This window comes from Apium graveolens, chromosome 8 (genome assembly GCF_009905375.1).
Source record: "Apium graveolens cultivar Ventura chromosome 8, ASM990537v1, whole genome shotgun sequence".
NCBI classification, from domain to species: domain Eukaryota; kingdom Viridiplantae; phylum Streptophyta; class Magnoliopsida; order Apiales; family Apiaceae; genus Apium; species Apium graveolens.
Window position 1 is genome coordinate 16178120 of NC_133654.1, and position 15293 is coordinate 16193412.

The following is a 15293-nucleotide window of genomic DNA, read 5'->3' on the forward strand; positions in this document are numbered from 1 at the left end:
CGAGAACTCGTCAAAATAATATCAAAATAATTTCTAAATTTTATAAATATTCCGAGGCAAATAAAATATGAATTTCGAACTTTTTAAAATATTTTTGAAATACACAACATTTCTACGATTAATTATTTAACAAATGAACTTGCGGGTGCATAAAAGTCAGAAAATTGCAGGCATAATTTTAAAATCTCAGAAATAATCAAAAAGTAATAAAATTAATTTTTCATAATTTTTGAAGAATTCTGGAATTTGGTACAGAATTTACATTTAAATGTAATCAAAAAATCATTTAGGGGTAAATAATTGATAGAATATTGATTTCTGAATTTTATAAATTCCCAAAAATAATAAATAAAATTATAAAGCAACAAAAATAATTTTAGAAACAATTTTACCATTTATGAGAATAAATTTTCAATTAAATTACTTTCAAAAGTAAAATAAAACCATTCAATTTAATAATTAATTATACAAATAATCTTCGTACCAACAAATCACATAAAATTAATAATGAAGCAACGCACAGCTGACAGAACCATCAAGTATTTTGTTTATTTAATAATACTTATAATTACACTTATGTATTGAATTCGAAAATAGATTACTTAGCCGCTAAGTAACTATATAACGATACAATTTTATACCAGATTTGGATGATTATCAAAACAGAACCTCTTATAAAACACTTTATACAAAAATAGGGTAATAATACCTCGTCTTTCGAGAATATGGGTTTTATCGATCTATAAAATGTAGTCTCGAAAATTTTACGCCAGAGCTCGTACAGGTCAAACCGTACCCCGGATCGAAAAAGTCAAACCATAGAAAGTGTTCAAAATTATCAGATTAGGTTAGGAAGGAGTTTTCTGAAGAGTTTCGGGTTGTAGAATACAAAAACGGTTGAAGTGGGATGATTCTCAATTCTAAAAAATAATTTTATAATTACGTAAAAATAATCATTATTAATTCTATAAATCCTTATAAAATCACATAACAATCCAAAAATTCCCAGAAAAATACCAAAATTATCTATATTTTATTCTGGATAATTAAAAATTAAAATATCCTAATTTTATTAGACATAAACACCAAAATATTAATAACAATCATCAAATAATTCACAAAAATTCACATAATAATCACATAATAAATATTTATTGATAAAAATAATTACACAATATTTCCCTGATGTTGCACTAGGCCCGAGCATTAGTGCAACACTTAGGAGACGCATGAAGACCTCAATAGCAAGCTATTATTAGGATTTTCCCTGATAAAAAAATTAATTTAATATCGTGTGAACCATTGGTGAGAGAGACTATAAATTCATTTGCGTGTTAATAAGAGTAATTTTTACTTGCAAATATTCAATAAATAGTAATAACTTTAAATAAATGAAGTTTTTAATTGATTAATCCTGAATTTTAGATTTTGCCACCCCAAGTTTGAAATTCCCTTGGTTTACTAGGTTTCATGAAATTCAGTAATATAAAAAATTATGTAATATAGTTGGTGGGGCCGTGCGACCGCAAGCCCCCTAACATAAATTATGATGTAGGCTCCACCACTTGGGTAGACCTTAGGCAAAAACCCATCCAAAGTGCAATAGAAGTCACTTCCCTAGGCCATGAACCTTAATGATCGCCCATTGACCCCACCCAAGTAAGTAATTTTCATGTAAGTCGTATATCTATATTTATAGCGTTGTTGGAATATTTTACCTTAGATCGGTCGATGTGGGAAGTTCTCAGAGCAGACTTTTGTTATCAACGATAGTGTAAATCTTGTGATGATGTATTTGACTATAATTTCGTAGTGCGATTGACATGTAATTTAAAATTTGGGGGTTATTTGTCTTAAATAAAAAACACGGAATATCCATATCTCCGAACGTAATTTCTTACACTATCGGTACCTTTATGCAGTTTGCGGCCAGTGAGTGAAAATAACTTTGGATGACATAGTAACTCGGTTCGTTGAACATGGATTAAAATGAGGTACAATATTTGTACTTGAATCTGGAAAATTAGAACTTTATTATTTATTGTCGTGCATTCTATTATAAAAGGTGAAATTGAAACTATATTACTTATTATCCTAAAATATTATATTTAAAAGGTGAAATTGAGGCAATATTTGTAAATTGTTACAAGTTAAATTATATTTGAAATATATCACCATATTTTAAACTTTCATCTAGAAACAATCGGAGTAGCGTTTTTTTTCTCTGGCAAGGAGTTCGTGTCTTTTAAAAAAAATATTTATTCTTTGATTTGGTGGGGGTACGCCAGGCCCGAGCAGTAGTGTAACACTGAGGCGACACATGAAGACCTCAATAGCAAGCTATTGTTAGGATCTTCCCCGATAAAAAAATTAATTTAATATCGTGTGGCCCATTGGCCCACATATCAGATATTAAATTGGTAAGAATAGATACTACACTTGATCTTAGCCAAAAGGCCAAGAAAGGTATGAATGATCAAGCTATCTGACCTTATTTATATGGATGAGTTCGGCACATCTACCAAAAAGTATCTTGAGGTGGTACGGAACTCCAGGTACATATAAACTATTAATGTAAGCAATGCTGTAAAGCGTGGAATAAGATATGAATATGCATTGTTCGAGTACATACAAATTGACTTTTCCCTCAAAAAATAAAAAATAATAAACTGTTGGAGTAAGTACATAAAATGTTTTTCCAAAATGTTTAATTAATAATATGCAAGTCAACTGCTTTTCTATCACTCTTGGTGCATTACGAATTCCTATTCCGTTGCTTGCTGCAAATTTTATGCAACCACACCCAACAACAAATTTAGTATGTTGCAAGACTTGTGTTTTATTTTCAAATTTAAACTGAAACTTAAACGGGAAAGCAATACCGGGTAACACCTTAAATATGAATAATGCGGAAAAACCGTGTTGTGAGAAACCATACGCGTCTTTAGTTTACAAGGTTTTTGTCATAATAAAATTAAAAAAACTCCACGTAAGAGGAGAATTAATTTTTAAGAACAATATGTCATGAAACTTAAAAGAAAAGGAAACTCTTAACGTGAACAAGATAATGGCGCAGTACAATATATGTGCATGTTGATGTTTGTAATTGTGAATATTTACCTCACCTATCATTTCTTATATTATATTATGATGAATTTATTTAGTGAGAGAGACTATAAATTCATTTGCGTGTTAATCAGAGTAATTTTTACTTGCAAATATTCAATAAATAGTAATAATTATAAATAAATGAAGTTTTTAATTGATTAATCCCGAATTTTAGATTTTGCCACCCCAAGTTTAAAATCCCCTTGGTTTACCAGGTTTCATGAAATTCTGTAATATAACAAATTTTGTGATATAGTAGGCGGGGCCGCGCGAACGCAAGCCCCCTAACACAAATTATGATGCCGGCTCCACCACTTGGGTAGACCTTAGGCAAGAACCAATCCAAAGTTCAATGGAAGTCACCTTCCTAGGCCGTGGACCTTAATGATCCCCAATTGGCCCCATCTAGGTAAGTAAGTTTTCATGTAGGTCGTATATCTCTATTCATAGCGTTGTTGGAATATTTTACCTTAGATCGGTCGATGTGGGAAGTTCTCAGAGCATACTTTTGTTATCAATGATAGTGTAAATCTTGTGCTGATGTATTTGACTATAATTTCTTAGTGCGATTGACATTTAATTTAAAATTTGGGAGTTATTTGTCTTAAATAAAAAACACAGAATATCTATATCTCCAAACGTAATTTCTTACACCACCGGTACCTTTATGCTGTTTCTGGCCAATGAGTGAAAATAGCTTTGGGTGACATAATAACTCGGTTCGTTGAACATGGATCGTAATGAGGTACAATCTTTGTACTTGAATCTGGAAAATCAGAACTATATTACTTATTGTCGTGAAATATTATATTAAAAAGGTGAAATTGAGGCATTAGTTGTAAATTGTTACATTAAGTTAAATTATATTTGAAATATGTCGTCGTAGTTTTAAACTTTCATCTGGAAACAATATGAATAGCGATTTTTTTCTCCGGGAAAGAATTCGTGTCCTTTAAAAAACATATTTATTCTTTGATTTGGTGGGGGTGCGCCAGGCCCGAGCAATAGTGCAACACTTAGGCGACGCATGAAAACCTCAATAGCAAGCTATTTTTAGGATCTTCCCTGATAAAAAAAATTAATTTAATATCATGTAAACCATTGTCCCACATATCAGATATTAAACTGATAAGAACAGATACTTCACTTGATCTTAGCCAAAAGGTCGAGAAAGGTATGAATGAATAAGCTACCTGACTTTGTTTATATGGATGAGTTCGGCACATCTACCGAAAAGTATATCGAGGTGGTACGGAACTCCAGGTACATATAAACTACTAATGTGAGCAATGCTGTAAAGCGTGGAATAAGATATGAATATGAATTGTTAAAGTACATAGTAATATTATTAATTATTATATTCAGTCTAGGATAACTACTTGTTTTTGTTTGAATCATAAAAAAACCATTAACTATTATATTCAATTTAGCATATTTACTTATTTTTATTTAAATCGTGAAAAAATTAGATTATTTTATTTTAGATCCAGGATCGTGTATTATTTTAACATCAAACTATCTTTATATTATTGTTAGGGTTATGACCAAACCAAATAATATTATTTAACTAAAACTATCCTGAAATTGAAGAAAAAAATAGTTACAAATTTTGTATTAACTATCTTATTCAATTTAGTATACCTGTACTTTATTTTTCGTTTAAATCATGAAAGTATTTACCCAATTTAGAAAGCCTAATCATTTTAGATTTAAAACACTAACATATAGAATGTTCTAATATTTGAGATCGTTACGTTGATAGTTAGGTTATATTAATACCAAATATTTGAATAAGGAGATAATTAGCATACTAATACAAAATCTTAAAAGGACGGCACAAATACAATCCTACTTGAATTTGAATTGTCACGTACCGCCTAAGTACTAGTAATGTGTTACAAGTTCCCACATCGATAATATACAGCAACAAACACTACTCACTACCTATAAATATAGACAATGTTCCTACTTTCAAATTTACATACCTAGATGGGGTTAATGGGTGATGAAGAATGCTCAATGCCTAGGTCAGTGATCTTCATTTCACTTAGGAGGGGTGCGAGCCTAAGGTCTATTGGCTGGCGTCCGCACAGCCCCTTCCAATCTAGTTCTAAATTTTGTACCTTGTATCTCAAGCTTGAGGAGATAAATTTCTCGCAACTATATGATTTTGAACCTAATTGGTTCGTCTTTTTAACAGTAAGTAAGCTCCTAGCTTACGAAAAGAAAATTTTGTTAAACTAGCGAAGCATTTTTTGACCCAATTTTACTGGCCAAAAGGCCTTGCACGTCGTTGACGGAAAGAGCCTTCCACGTCGTTGACGTACAGAAAGAGCCCCAAGCTTTTGTTAAGGGTCTGTTTATCAAATCAGTTAAGTTGGCTTATTGACTTATAAGTCCGTAACAGCTTGTTGACAAGTATTTGTCGACCCAACTTATAAGTTGAATTTACAACTTATAAGCTGATAAGTTGAATGTTAGTAACGACGTACTTTCTTTCAACTTATTTTTTATTTTTCATTTTTTATCAATTTTATTTTTAAAATATATTTTTTTAATATCAATCTAACTTAAAATATAAAAATTAAGATAATTATATTTAAAAATGATTTATTTTAATATTTAAATAAAAAAATTCTAACTTATAAGTTAAATTATCCAAACACTTGTATAACTTATAAGCATTTATCAACTTATCACTTATCAGTCACTTATTCGATTTAAGTCTAAGTTATTTATTTTATGATTTCCCAAATGGGCACTAAGTTTTAAAACTTCATAAAAATTAATACAAATAGAGACTGCATTGACAATATTCTATAGTACTAACTTCTTATAGCTTTGGATACATACTGCTAAATCAAACACAAACATAGGAAACTCTACACATGATAAATCACCAGAGACCATCGAGGGTTAATTTATGTTAGAGCTAGTCCAACAGATCCCTTAAACATGCTCTAACTCCAAATAAAAAAATATGATAAAAAATTGCACTCCAACAATATCTTAGTGGTTCCTTATATCACTAAGATATATCTCTCATACCTTATCTTTAAGGAACCACAAGTCATCCCTTATTTTATTTTTATCAATAAAAAATTAATTTTTCTCTCTTCGTTTTAGTCCTTTTCTCTCTCTTCCTTTCATATCTCCTACAAATTTATTATTATAATAATAATTAGGAATGAAGATAAGGATCATTTTTGGAGTCCAAATTCAAAAGAATGTCTTAAATTACTAAGAGTTAATATTTTATAATATTTATAAGGAACCTATTAAGAGACTGTTGGACTTGCTCTTATAGCTTGCTTGTATAATGAATGATAAATTTTACTGGCCAAAGATAAATGATAATATTGGAAATAAATTAGATTTCGGACGAATTTACCAAGCCTTTTTTTAAATTTAGGGAAAATAATTGAATGGTCCTTTAATTATTGTTGTTTTACTGTTTGGTCCCTCAAATAAAGATTTTGTACTTCAGATCATTTAACTTTCAATTTTTCCAGCTTTAAGTCATTCCGTTACTGGATCAGTAATAGACGTTACATTTCGCCGACGTGGCGCGCGCCTTTTCCTGAGTTCTTGAACTGTTCTGAGAGCCGAAGGTCCGGTTGAAAGTGTTAGTCACCTCCAAATCACAAGTTCTAGTAACCAAATTGAAGCCCAAATCAAAATCTACCTAGTTCTAACCTCAGATTTTACGATTGGTATAATTTCAAATTTCTGGTGGCTGGAGTTTAACGTTCGCTGGAATTTTTAAGTTTTGACCAGAAAACATTAAATTCAGCCAATTTTTCGACTTCGTTGGTGCATATGTATAGATCGGTTAATTGTGGACCTAAAGCTATTTTATTTTGACTTTTTCGAGACGTTTTAGGCTTGTCCGAATTTGTTTCAATTAAAAACAATCCAGATTAGCGAGGTTTTTCTCCATCTAGGAGTTTAAAAGTGTTAATAAAAAAATATTTATTCTTTGATTTGATGAGAATGCAACACTTAAGAGACGAAGACCTCAATTACAAGATATTGTTTGGAACTTCACAGTTAAAATAAGTAATTTAAAATCAGGATGACCATTGACCCACATATAAGATATTAAACTAATAAGAACAAATACACACTTGATCTTAGCCAAAAGGACGAGAAAGATATGAATGAACAAACTATCTGACCTTGTTTATAAGGATGAGTTCGGCAGATCTACCGAAAGTATCTCAAGGTAGTACGAAACTCCAGGTTCATATAAACCACTAATGTAAGCAATGCTGTAAAACCTGGAATAAAATATGGATATGAATTGTTTGAGTACATAAAAATTGACTTTTCCCTCGAAAAATAAAAAATAATAAACTGTTATGGTAAGTGCAAAAAACTTAAAAGAAAACGAAACCCTTAATGTACAAGATAATGGCGCATAATAATATATTTGTATGTTCATGTTTGTAATTGTGAATATTCACCTCACATATCATTTCTTATATTATATTATGATGAATTTATTTAGTGAGAGACTACAAATTCATTTGTGTGTTAATAAGAGTAATTTTTGCTTGCAAATATTCAATAAATAGTAATAACTTTAAATAAATCAAGTTTTCAATTGATTAATCCCAAATTTTAGATTTTGCCACCCCAAGTTTAAAATCCCCTTGGTTTACCAGATTTCAGGAAATTAAGTAATATAACCAATTATGTACTATAGTTGGCTACTTGGGTAGACCTTAGCCTAGAATCCATTCAAAGTGCAATGGAAGTCACTTCCCTAGGCCATGGAACTTAATGATCACCCATTGACCCCATCCAAGTAAATAAATTTTCATGTAGGCCGTAAATCTCTATTCATAGCGTTGTTGGAATATTTTACCTTAGATCGGTCGATGTGGAAAGTTCTGAGAGCAGACTTTTGCTATCAACGATAGTGTAAATCTTGTGATGATGTATTTGACTATAATTTCGTAGTGCGATTGACATGTAATTTAAAATTTGGGAGTTATTTGTCTTAAATAAAAAACACGGAATATCTATATCTCCAAACGTAATTTCTTACACCACCGGTACCTTTATGCAGTTTGCGGCCAGTGAGTGAAAATAACTTTGGATGACATAGTAACTCGGTTCGTTGAACATGGATCAAAATGAGGTAGAATCTTTGTACTTCAATCTGGAAAATAAGAACTTTATTATTTATTGTCGTGCATTCTATTATAAAAGGTGAAATTGAAACTATATTACTTATTATCCTGAAATATTATATTTAAAAGGTGAAATTGAGGCAATATTCATAAATTGTTACAAAAAGTTAAATTTCATTTGAAATATATCGCCATTGTTTTAAACTTTCATCTGCGGCAAAGAGATTACAAGTTCGTGTCTTTTAAAAAAATATTTATTCTTTGATTTGGTGGGGATGCTTCGGGCCCGAGCAGTAGTGCAACACTTATGAGACGCATGAAGACCTCAATAGCTAGCTATTGTTAGGATCTTCCTCGATAATAAAAAAATTAATTTAATATCGTGATAAAAAATGATGAATGGGATTGTGGCACTCCACTCACCTCCAATGCGGAAGGTGAACCATTGACCCACATTTCAGATATTAAACTGATAAGAACAGGTACTACACTTGATCTTTCCCAAAAGGCCGAGAAATGTATGAATGAACAAGCTATCTGACCTTGTTTATATGGATGAGTTCGGCACATCTACTGAAAAGTATCCCGAGATGGTACGGAACTCCAGGTACATATAAACTACTAATGTAAGCAATGCTGTAAAGCGTGGAATAAGATATGAATATGAATTGTTCGAGTACATTCAAATTGACTTTCCCTCAAAAAATAAAAAATTAAAAAACTGTGGGAGTAAGTGCATAAATTGATTTTCCAAATCGTTTAATTAATACTACGCAAGTCAACTGCATTTCCATCACTCTTGGTGCATTACAAATTTCTATTCAGTTGCTTGCTGCAAATTTTATGCAACCACACCTAACAAGAAATTTAGTATGTTGCGAGACTTGTGTTTTATTTTCAAATTTAAAGTGAAACTTAAACCAGAAAGCAATACTGGGTAACACCTTAAATATGAATGATGCGGAAAAACCGTGTTGTCAGAAACCATATGCGTCTTTAGTTTACACAATTTTTTTCATTGTTGCGGAAAATAAAATTAAAAAAACTCCAGGTAAGAGGAGAATTAATTTTTAAGCGCAATATGTCATCATACTTAAAAGAAAATGAAACCCTTAAAATGAACAAGATAATGGCGCAATACAATATATGTGCATGTTGATGTTTGAAATTGTGAATCTTTACCTCACCTATCATTTCTTATATTATTTTATGATAAATTTATTTAGTGAGAGACTATATAAATTCATTTGCGTGTTAATAAGAGTAATTTTTACTTGCAAATATTCAATAAATAATAATAACTTTAAATAAATGAAGGTTTTAATTGATTATTCCCGAATTTTAGATTTTGCCACCCCAAGTTAAAATCCCCTTGGTTTACCAAGTTTCATGAAATTCAGTAATATAACAAATTATGTAATATAGTTGGCGAGGCCGCGCGAACACAAGCCCCTTGACACAAATTATGATGTAGGCTCCACCACTTGAGTAGACCTTAGGCAAGAACCCATCTAAAGTGCAATGGAAGTCACTTCCCTAGGCCATGGACCTTAATGATCGCCGATTGACCCTATCCAGGTAAGTAAGTTTTCATGTAGGTCGTATATCTCTATTCATAGCATTGATGGAATATTTTACCTTAGATCGGTCGATGTGGGAATTTCTCAGAGCAGACTTTTGTTATCAACGATAGTGTAAATCTTGTGATGATGTATTTGACTATAATTTCGTAGTGTGATTGACATGTAATTTAAAATTTAGGAGTTATATGTCTTAAATAAAAAACACGGAATATCTATATCTTCAAACATAATTTCTTACACCACCGGTACCTTTATGCAGTTTGCGGCTAATGAGTGAAAATAGCTTTGGGTGACATAATAACTCGGTTCGTTGAACATGGATCGAAATGAAGTACAATCTTTGTACTTGAATCTGGAAAATAAGAACTTTATTATTTATTGTCGTGCATTCTATTATAAATGGTGAAATTGAAACTATATTACTTATTGTCGAGAAATATTATATTAAAAAGGTGAAATTAAGGCAATATTCGTAAATTATTACAACAAGTTGAATTACATTTGAAATATATCATCGTAGTTTTAAACTTTCATCTAAAAATAATCGGAATAGCGATTTTTTTCTCCAGAAAAGAGCTCGTGCCCTTTAAAAAAATATTTAATCTTTGATTTGGTTGGGGTGCGCCAGGCCTGAGCAGTAGTGCAACACTTAGGCGACGCATGAAGACCTCAATAGCAAGCTATTGTTAGAATCTTCCCCGATAAAAAATTAAATTAATATCGTGTGAGCCATTGGCCCACATATCAGATATTAAACTGATAAGAACAGATACTACACTTGATCTTAGCTAAAAGGCCGAGAAAGGTATGAATGAACAAGCTATCTGACCTTGTTTATATGGATGAGTTCGGCACATCTACCGAAAAGTATCTCGAGGTGGTACTTTACTCCAGGTACATATAAACTACTAATGTAAGCAATGCTGTAAAGCGTGGAATAAGATATGAATATGAATTGTTCGAGTACATACAAATTGACTTTTCCCTCAAAAAATGAAAAAAATATTAAACTGTTGGAGTAACTGTATAAAATATTTTTCAAAATTGTTTAATTAATAATATGCAAGTCAACTGCTTTTCCATCACTCTTGGTGCATTACGAATTCAGATTCAGTTGCTTGCTGCAAAACCGTGTTGTGAGAAACCATATGCGTCTTTAGTTTACACAGTTTTTGTCATAATTGCGGAAAATAAAATTAAAAAAACTCCACGTAAGAGGAGAATTAATTTTTAAGCACAATATGTCACCAAACTTGAAAGAAAACGAAACCCTTAATGTGAACAAGATAATAGCGCAGTACAATATCATTTCTTATATTATATTATGATGAATTTATTTAGTGAGAGACTATAAATTCATTTCCGTGTTAATAAGAGTAATTTTTACTTGCAAATATTCAATAAATAGTAATAACTTTAAATAAATGAAGTTTTTAATTGATTAATACCGAATTTTAGATTTCGCCACCCCAAGTTTAAAATACCATTGGTTTACCAGGTTTCATGAAATTCAGTAATATAACAAATTATGTAATATAGTTGGCGCCTAACACAAATTATGATGTAGGCTCCACCAAAGTGCAATGGAAGTCACTTCCCTAGGCCATGGACCTTAATTATCGCCATTGACCCCATCCAAGTAAATAAGTTTTCATGTAGGCCGTATACCTCTATTCATAGCGTTGATGGAATATTTTACCTTAGATCGGTCGATGTGGGAAGTTCTCAAAGCAGACTTCTGTTATCAACGATAGTGTAAATCTTGTGATGATGTATTTGACTATAATTTCGTAGTGCGATTGAATGTAATTTAAAATTTGGGAGTTATTTGTCTTAAATAAAAAACACGGAATATCTATATCTCCAAACGTAATTTCTTCTTACTCCACCGGTACCTTTATGCAGTTTGCACCCAATTAGTGAAAATAGCTTTGGGTGACATAATAATTCGGTTCGTTGAACATGGATCGAAATGAGGTACAATCTTTGTACTTGAATCTGGAAAATCAGAACTTTATTATTTATTATCGTGCATTCTATTATAAAGGGTGAAATTGAAACTATATTACTTAATGTCATGAAATATTATATTAAAAAGGTGAAATTGAGGCAATATTCGTAAATTGTTACAACAAGTTAAATAATATTTGAAATATATCGTCATAGTTTTAAACTTTCATCTGGAAACAATCGGAATAGCGATTTTTTTCTCCGGCAAAGAACTCTTGTCCTTTAAAAAATTATTTATTCTTTGATTTTGTGGGGGTGCGCCAGGCCCGAACAATAGTGCAACAATTAGGCGACGCATGAAGACCTCAATAGCAAACTATTGTTACGATCATCCCCGATAAAAAAATTAATTTAATATCGTGTGAACCATTGGCCCACATATCAGATTTAAACTGATAAGAATAGATACTACACTTGATCTTAGCCAAAAGGCCGAGAAAGGTATGAATGAATAAGCTATATGACCTTGGTTATATGGATGAGTTGGGCACATCAACCGAAAAGTATCTCGAGGTGGTACAGAACTCCTGGTACATAAAAACTACTAATGTAACCAATGTTGTAAAGCGTGGAATAAGATATGAATATGAATTGTTCGAGTACATACAAATTGACTTTTCCCTCGAAAAATAAAAAATAATAAACTGTTGGAGAAAGTGTATAAAATGTTTTTCTAAATCGTTTAATTAATAATATGCAAGTAAACTACTATTTTATCACTCTTGGTGCATTACGAATTCCTATTCAGTTGCTTGCTGCAAATTTTATGCAACCACACCCAATAAAAAATTTAGTATGTTGCGAGACTTGTGTTTTATTTTCAAATTTAAACTGAAACTTAAATGGGAAGGCAATACCGGGTAACACCTTAAATATGAATTATGTGGAAGAACCGTGTTGTGAGAAACCTTATGCGTCTTTAGTTTACAAGGTTTTTGTCATTGTTGCGGAAAATAAAATTAAAAAAACTCCACGTAAGAGGAGAATTAATTTTTAAGCACAATATGTCATCATACTTAGAAGAAAACGAAACCCTTAACGTGAACAAGATAATGGCGCAGTATAATATATGTGCAGTATAATTATTTACCTCACCTATCATTTCTTATATTATATTATGATGAATTTATTTAGTGAGAGACTATAAATTCATTTGTGTGTTAATAAGAGTAATTTTTACTTGCAAATATGCAATAAATAGTAATAACTTTAAATAAATGAAGTTTTTAATCGATTAATCCCGAATTTTAGATTTTGCCACTCCAAGTTTAAAATCCCCTTGGTTTACCAGGTTTCATGAAATTCAGTATTATAACAAATTATGTAATATAGTTGGCGGGGCCGCGCGAACGCAAGCTCCGTAACACAAATTATGATGTAGGGTCCACCACTTGGGTAGACCTTAGGCAAGAACCCATCCAAAGTGCAATGGAAGTCACTTCCCTAGGCCTTGGACCTTAATGATTGACCATTGACCCCATCCAGGTAAGTAAGTTTTCATGTAGGCCGTATATCTTTATTCATAGCGTTGTTGGAATATTTTACCATAGATCGGTCGATATGGGAAGTTCTCAGAGCAGACTTTTGTTATCAACGATTGTGTAAATCTTGTGATGATGTATTTGATTATAATTTCATAGTGCGATTAACATGTAATTTCAAATTTGGGAGTTATTTGTCTTAAATAAAAAACACAGAATATCTATATCTCCAAACGTAATTTCTTACACCTCCGATACCTTTATGTAGTTTGCGGCCAATGAGTGAAAATAGCTTTGGGTGACATAATAACTCGGTTTGTTGAACATGTATCGAAATGAGGTACAATCTTTGTACTTGAATATGGAAAATCAGAACTTATTATTTATTGTTGTGCATTCTATTTTAAATGGTGAAATTGAAACTATATTACGTATTATCGTGAAATATTATATTAAAAGGGTGAAATTGAGGCATTAGTTATAAATTGTTACATTAAGTTAAATTATATTTGAAATATATCGTCGTAGTTTTAAACTTTCATTTAGAAACAATTGGAATAGCGATTTTTTCCTCTGGCAAAAAGTTCGTGTCCTTTAAAAAATTTATTTATTTTTTGATTTGGTGGGGGTGCGCCAGCCCAAGCAGTAGTGCAACACTTAGGCGACGCATGAAGACCTCAATAGCAAGCTATTGTTAGGATCTTCCCCGATAAAAAAAATTAATTTAATATCGTGTGAACCATTGGCCCACATATCAGATATTAAACTGATAAGAACAGATACTACACTTGATCTTAGCCAAAAGGTCGAGAAAGGTATAAATGAACAAGCTATTTGACCTTGCTTATATGGATGAGTTCGGCATATCTACCGAACAGTATCTCGAGGTGGTACGGAACTCCAGGTACATAAAAACTACTAATGTAAGCAATGCTGTAAAGCGTGGAATACGATATGAATATGAATTATTAGAGTACATACAAATTGACTTTTCCCTCGAAAAATAAAAAATAATAAACTGTTGGAGTAAGTGCATAAAATGTTTTTCCAAAACATTTAATTAATAATATGCAAGGCAACTGCTTTTCTGTGGCGCCCCAAAATCCGGGGTCAGGAATCTCGGAGGCCACACCATCTAAACCACTATAAACCACATACCTCACACCACAATATATAAATACTCACACTTTACAACCCCCCACTTATCACACACTCACACTTACAGGTTATTTTCTTGGAAACGAACCGTTCATTACTAGAGTAAATCAAACCACAAAGTGATAATTATTACAACCCAAAAGTAGTTAAGTTTTACCGGGGAATAACCTTTAAGTATGGCTAGTCCGTCAGCCAAATATACATTTCTTATTTATTACCTTACATAAGTCATACTTATAAATAAGCCGAACTAAAAATAGCTGAAAACCAATCCAGCTTATTCAGATTACCTGTGGTGCAACACTAAACAACCTATGAAATAGCTGGTCGTTTCCTACCCGTATCCTGGCTGTGGTTCTCATGGTAGGCATCTTGATTCACTGTTGTGTTGTGTCAATTTAAGAAAACAAGTGTGAGATATAATGCCCAACATAATAATGTACAGTATGAAAATGACTGTATGATAAACTTACGTAAGACATCATATATGATAATTATGTTTTATTCAAAAATAGTTTTCCTTAATGATACACACCTTCTTATGAAAACAATTTTTTAGGGGATTTTATTATCCTGCGAATACCTTAATAGTAAACCCAGCACATAGGCTTGGGTTACGGTATTGCATCACAATTCCAATTGGAAGAATAGGACATTCGTTGGAGCCACCGCATATGATGATCAGTGGTACTATGATAAAAGTAACCTTTTCTACTAGTAGAAGGACGACACCTTCGTATCCCGGTTATCACCCTAGCCGCATACGGGCTATGTGTCCTTATTTCGGGTATACACACACTTCACAGGTCCTTAGT

The 15293-nt window shown here is 31.8% G+C and overlaps 10 non-coding genes and 1 pseudogene across 10 annotated transcripts; all 11 read right to left on the minus strand.

Annotated features, from left to right (window-relative positions):
• Positions 1 to 1508: 1508 nt before the first annotated feature.
• On the minus strand, positions 1509 to 1667 carry LOC141681135 (U1 spliceosomal RNA). The gene has a single exon (XR_012558577.1). It is a non-coding gene; the product is annotated as a U1 spliceosomal RNA (small nuclear RNA).
• A 607-nt stretch (positions 1668 to 2274) lies between these two features.
• Positions 2275 to 2470, minus strand: LOC141681809 (U2 spliceosomal RNA). The gene has a single exon (XR_012559232.1). It is a non-coding gene; the product is annotated as a U2 spliceosomal RNA (small nuclear RNA).
• Positions 2471 to 3366: 896 nt separating this feature from the next.
• LOC141681330 (U1 spliceosomal RNA) lies at positions 3367 to 3525 on the minus strand. The gene has a single exon (XR_012558770.1). It is a non-coding gene; the product is annotated as a U1 spliceosomal RNA (small nuclear RNA).
• A 564-nt stretch (positions 3526 to 4089) lies between these two features.
• Positions 4090 to 4286, minus strand: LOC141681748 (U2 spliceosomal RNA). The gene has a single exon (XR_012559172.1). It is a non-coding gene; the product is annotated as a U2 spliceosomal RNA (small nuclear RNA).
• A 2792-nt stretch (positions 4287 to 7078) lies between these two features.
• LOC141681957 (U2 spliceosomal RNA) lies at positions 7079 to 7266 on the minus strand. The gene has a single exon (XR_012559367.1). It is a non-coding gene; the product is annotated as a U2 spliceosomal RNA (small nuclear RNA).
• Positions 7267 to 8516: 1250 nt separating this feature from the next.
• Positions 8517 to 8768, minus strand: LOC141681952 (U2 spliceosomal RNA; annotated as a pseudogene).
• Positions 8769 to 9673: 905 nt separating this feature from the next.
• Positions 9674 to 9832, minus strand: LOC141681367 (U1 spliceosomal RNA). Its single transcript, XR_012558806.1, has one exon. It is a non-coding gene; the product is annotated as a U1 spliceosomal RNA (small nuclear RNA).
• Positions 9833 to 10443: 611 nt separating this feature from the next.
• LOC141681526 (U2 spliceosomal RNA) lies at positions 10444 to 10638 on the minus strand. Its single transcript, XR_012558955.1, has one exon. It is a non-coding gene; the product is annotated as a U2 spliceosomal RNA (small nuclear RNA).
• A 1451-nt stretch (positions 10639 to 12089) lies between these two features.
• LOC141681870 (U2 spliceosomal RNA) lies at positions 12090 to 12284 on the minus strand. The gene has a single exon (XR_012559290.1). It is a non-coding gene; the product is annotated as a U2 spliceosomal RNA (small nuclear RNA).
• An 889-nt stretch (positions 12285 to 13173) lies between these two features.
• Positions 13174 to 13332, minus strand: LOC141682343 (U1 spliceosomal RNA). The gene has a single exon (XR_012559745.1). It is a non-coding gene; the product is annotated as a U1 spliceosomal RNA (small nuclear RNA).
• Positions 13333 to 13943: 611 nt separating this feature from the next.
• LOC141681551 (U2 spliceosomal RNA) lies at positions 13944 to 14139 on the minus strand. The gene has a single exon (XR_012558979.1). It is a non-coding gene; the product is annotated as a U2 spliceosomal RNA (small nuclear RNA).
• Positions 14140 to 15293: the final 1154 nt, after the last annotated feature.